Here is a 5,595-nt window from a genome sequence, read left to right on the forward strand (position 1 = left end):
AGGCAATTAAACACCTGCAATACAGAGTGTGATGAGAGTTGCTTCATACCAAATGCCTTTTTCACTGAACAAACAACATGGTGAAGTGTTTCTCCACTAAGAAGCTGTTTACTATCTTTTTGGTTTTTTTTTTCATTTTTAACAACCTTTTCTTCCACAAGTTGTTAGTGCTGTGAATGAAGTATTGACCGGTGTTTCAATAAAATGCCAATTTTCTAGTCAGTGGTACAAATTACTTTACATTTTTTACTGCAATGTAGTTGCTCTCAGTTGTATTGGAAATCTTCATAGGGAGAGAAAATGATGTTCCCCTTGCAGAAGAAAGACTCTAGAAAGAGATTAAGGATAAGAACACTAAAAATGAGAGTAGGCAGAAGGTCTGGCACTGCTATCATCCTCAAAATATTCTTCTGTGGGTGGCATGATACTCAGAGGAATTTTCCAGAAACTTAGTGCTAGATGATACACGTGAATGCTGACTGAAATGCTAGGAAATTCTAGAGGTATTTGGTATAGTCTGCATAGCTACGCCAGACTCTGGATTGGGTGCTTACCAGCAGTATAATCATACCACTTTCAAAAATTCACAGCTAGAAATACAAGTGTGTCTAGCCTGGAAAACAAGACAGACAGAGGGCTGGAGAAGAATTAGGGAAAAGCAATGGCTTCATCTGACAAGCCTTTTAATAATGAGTCATTCTGTAAGAGTCTGAATTTTGACCCAAAAACTTCAGCACTGGCTGGCTGTATGCTCAGGAATGCGTGGCTGTCCTTGATCATAGTCCACAGATTCACGTTTTGACTTGAAATCTGAACTCAGACTCCTGCGGTTTATAGAAAAAAGTTGTCCATTTCTTCATCCATCTGTGTTTGTAGGGTGTAATCCAGGCTCTGCTGATTTCCTGCCGGATCTCATTTTGTTGCAAAATGGGCACCTGTGGTTTTATAACCAAAAGTTGTATGGGTAACTTTCACAAGGAACCAAGAATAAAATATGTATTTGCCTATTGGCTCGTTAATCAAAGAATTTTGAACACTGTAGTTTTTATTTTGAATGTGAAAGAAAATAAGCATGGTTACTCACCATGACAACCTTGCTCTAAAATTTGATTTTTCTGGCTACATATTTGAAAAGAATATGAAAATACCCACTGTTATATACGTAATGAAAGCCATTATAGTTATTTCCTCAACTAGTAAAATGCTGAAACTCATTTTCATGTTCACAGCCCAGTGGTGTTACTACCTAATACTTTAATGAACCACTCTCCTTACTATTTTTAATTTGGATTTAAGATTACTAATTAAAACATTTCCTAACATCCATACCAAAATGCTGGCTCAACGGAACATAGCCCTAATTCCATGTATAATGGTCCCACCTCATTCAGCAAATGAACGAATGTAAACATGTAAAACTGAACATATGCTGAAGTACCACTGACTTTGACGTTTCCCTGTTTCACAAGAATAAGCATTTCTATGCAAATAAATGTTATTCTAACTAGGAATGGAGTTAAGTCATAAATTTCATACCCGGATATTTTGTTTACATTGAATTTTTTGCTAAGCTACTGATTAAAGTTTACCATAGACAGAAAGAGATGTAAACCTCATATTTTTATGTAGACCTTAAGCTTTTCCTGAAAATTCAGCACTAGAGTATATTTTAAGAATGTGTGTTAATTCCTGCAAAATGTGAAAGAGAAATCCTACCTTTTGCCCCAAACCAAAAGTTGAGTTTCCCTGGCCTTTTTTTTTAAGCTTTAGCTTTTAATGAGAGAGCTTAAGAAAGATTATTAGCATGGAGGACTGCTTCTCTAATTACAATAACCTTTCCAATTCCTTCAGAATAAATTTTGTTAAACACATTTCATGCGATTTGCTTCATTATCTTTTCACTTAAATCATTTTCAATGACACACCATTTAATTAGGTTTGTTGTGCAGGTACCGACGGTTAAACTTGTGCATTCAGCACATGCACTTTCATTTGACTAACGTAATAAATCTTATTCATGCCAATGTCACCATCTATTACAAAAATTAACAAGGCATCATCCAGCTAAATTCTCTCTGCTAGATGTTGTTTATAAAGAATTTTTCTTTCACAGCATTATAGGACCTGTTATTGACAAGCATCCTGGTGTTCTATGATCCTAGTCATAAATAAAGATTTACTTGTCAGCATATGCTGTAAAATGTTACCTGCCAGAAAGTTGGCCAGCATTCTCCTCTACTCATAAACATGATTTCCTTTGTTGTAGCATTATTAATCTTGTATTTTTTCCCATTATGAAGTTTTATAGCCAAGAGAAGAAAAAAAATTGCTTAGTAGTTTAAAAAACCAAAAAAGAACAAATTCACATAACTTAAAAATTCAAGTTGACCTGCAGCAAGAAGCATATATATTCATGTTTTGTTAAATTTGCAGATAAATATATATTCCTGTGTGCAATATTTTTATTGCCAAAACATATTGCTCAATATATGAAAAAAATCAGTGAAATACTTCAGAAGGCATTCTGTCTACTATGATTAAGAGTCCTACAAAATGCCTTCTGTGCTTCCATTATTTTTTTTTAAGCAGCTTCATTTTCAATTGAAACAAGATTTGCAGGGAAAAGTAATATACTTTCCTAGATCGGCTGATATGACTGGTAGAAAGGACAAGATTTTGAGCCATAAGCCCCTCTGTAGCTCTGATTCTCACAGTGCTTTTTTAAATATTTAGCTACTGCAAGGGAACTGATTTATGAATGTTAACATAAGAAAGTGTCAGCCATCAAGTCTGTGGTAATTTTAGCTAAGACTAGACTAATTAAAGCTGAAGCAATACTTTCCTTACAAGTCACTACGTGGAGATCTGGTATGTTACTTGAAATTGAAAATCCATGACTTGACTGTTGTCAAACAGTTAATATAGACAAATGCATTAGTGAATTCGACTAATTGTGTAGCTTTAAATTACTATATGCCCCATTGATGGACTTTTTCTAGGGCTTTTTGTTGAGAGAGATGGCAGATGTCAATTAACAATGAAGAGTATAACAACATAAAAAAATCGTTGGTTAATGGCTGATCTGTACTACTGATAAGCAGCAATAGTTATATATGTGGATTTCCACTTTCCCATCCTAGTGAAGGAGCTCTTGTGCCTATCTTGTAGTAGAAGTGAGGATTAGGATTATGAGATGGGTCAGATGGGTTCTACAGTGCATCCACTAGTCACTAATATTATTTTAGCCTGCAAGGCTTCAGAAAATATAGAGGAAGGCGGCTCAATTTATTTCAAAACACAACCGCCAGAGGAAGATGAAGAAGTCTGAGCCTCTGCTTGCAACCCTGTTCTCAATAACATGTTGATGCATAAATTCATCACAGAGACATGAGACCTGGATCCTGTTCCCTTCAGGGTTAAGACTATAGTACCTCTCTTCCAGAAAAGTGCTTCCACCACTGTGCTATGCCTCACTATAAAAGAGCTCTACTTTCAGCTTTTCTCCTATAAACTGCTTCAATTTACAGTACAAAGCAAAATTGCTGGGACCACATCAAGAAAGAATGACCATAATGTCCTCATTCATTGTGGCGTTTATCAGGGTCTCTTCTTTGAGAGTTGTGCATTCAGTCACTTCTATGTTTTCTGAATGAATATCAGGCAAGTGCTCTTAGGCACAGAAAAGTACGGCTAAGGTAAAAACAAAGCCAGACATGAAAGACCTTTTAAACTCCTACAGAACCTTTGAGGGAAAATAAATTAGGATGGCCAATGGCTCTATGGTCTTTCAGTACAATAAAGCTACTCTGTAGAATAATCTTACTGCAATGCTGTAAAAAACACTTAGAGGATCTGATAATCTAAACGTAAAGACCACAATGAACAGACATGGCTGTTGTGCATTCACCCTTCCTGCATGAAAAACTCTGTAATTTATTTGTGCTTTCTACACAAATCCATTGTTTACTTCTCTGACGATAGTTCAAAGTATGCGTTCATGCAGCAAAAAATAATTAAAACTTGTGCATTTTTAACATTTTTTTGTTTGGAGACGTAACAGAAACAGACAAAAAAGAAAGAATGAGAACTCTGAAATGTGGAATTTCATAGTTCAGGACTTTTCAGCACTTAATTATGCAAATCATGTAATCGTAGCATAACCATCTCAATGGAATATGTCTTCAGCTATTTAATTAATTTTGTATGTCTGCTACTTTTACATTCTATCTGTACTTCTCCCATTTCCTATCCTCAGCTCATGACATTAAAATTTAAGGTAAAAACTGAATTCAGTGTGTAACGAATTCTAAAACATCATAGAAAGGTGCAATGCAAGATTTATGTTCAAAGTAAACAAGCAACTATTATCTGTACTCTTATATGAAATTTTTCAAGGGCAAAAGCAAGACTTATTTTTTTAACCTCTGTATTTTATTGCAGATGGAAAAAAGGATAAAAATCTGTTGTGCTGCAGTAAAAACAAATACTTTTGTGGTTATATTTTATAGATGAAAATAAAATGACTAACCTTAAGTTTCTCTTTTTTTTCCCCCTTTATTTAGATTTTAATCCAGTGCTATGCTCCCTTAGGCTATCTCACTCTCTCTCCAACACATTTGGGTATGTTGTAGAGACTGTATTTAACCCAACCTTTTCTATTTTCTCAGCAGAAATATTGAGGTAGCACAACTTTTTTTATTCTTACTTTTGTTCTGTTTTTCACATTTTTAAATTGCAAATTATAATCTATAACTAGAATTGCTTTATTTGCAGGAAAATCTGAGAGGTACGTGGAAACTTGTTGACTTCCTGTTTATCCTCACTTTATGTGAAATAGACTTTCAATAAAGAAAATTAAACTTGTAAATTGTAGGATCAAAAACAAACAAAAACTAAGATATAGAATAACAATATTCTGTATTTAATGATGCAGGGAAACAGTGAGTACCATCAGTATTCAAACACAATATAAGTTCAGATTTAAGTGTATCTGATATTTCTTTTCTCTCAAAGTCTTCTCCATGCATTTTAGCATTTACATTCAAAAATAAGTTTTTAAAATTATTTTTGTTCTTTGAAAATATTTGACATTTTATATTTCAAATTCTGTAAGATTTTTCTGGCTCTCACCCAATCAATTACTTGTGTAAAAATAACGATTACAAAAAAAGAAACACAACAAAATATACAATAGTTAGATAAACGAGTCAAAGTTATTAATAAAAAAGCAGTAGAATTACAAAACCAACGTGATTTCCCAATGTTCTTAATCCTGGTCTGAATTATCTAACAAAGAACACTGACTTCCAGAGCAGTTAAAATACTTTGACCTTGATATTAGCTGCATTCTTCTTGTTATTATTCCTGTTAGTTTTTTTTGTTTTTTTTTTCCACCTACTTCACTCAAAATACATTTTATATGCTCCTGAATAATTTATCCTGCCTTCCTCTCTTTTATCACCTAAACAGAGTATTTCTTTTTTCCTCACATGTACAGCAGCCCCTGAGACCTGAGACCACTGAGCTTGAGAGTGGGTCAATCAGTGGAACCTCTCCACCTTTTCCTCCTCCATCTTCTCTCTCTCCTTTTTTTTT

At 34.2% G+C, this 5,595-nt stretch overlaps 1 long non-coding RNA gene across 1 annotated transcript in view; it reads right to left on the reverse strand.

Moving 5' to 3' along the window:
* Positions 1 to 283: 283 nt before the first annotated feature.
* LOC116216566 overlaps positions 284 to 5,595 on the reverse strand; it is a 146,594-nt gene continuing 141,282 nt past the window's right edge. The window contains exon 4 of the long non-coding RNA XR_004159603.1: positions 284 to 935. This is a non-coding gene — a long non-coding RNA (uncharacterized LOC116216566). The remainder of the gene's footprint in view (positions 936 to 5,595) is intronic.

Source organism: Meleagris gallopavo, chromosome 4 (assembly GCF_000146605.3).
Source record: "Meleagris gallopavo isolate NT-WF06-2002-E0010 breed Aviagen turkey brand Nicholas breeding stock chromosome 4, Turkey_5.1, whole genome shotgun sequence".
NCBI classification, from domain to species: domain Eukaryota; kingdom Metazoa; phylum Chordata; class Aves; order Galliformes; family Phasianidae; genus Meleagris; species Meleagris gallopavo.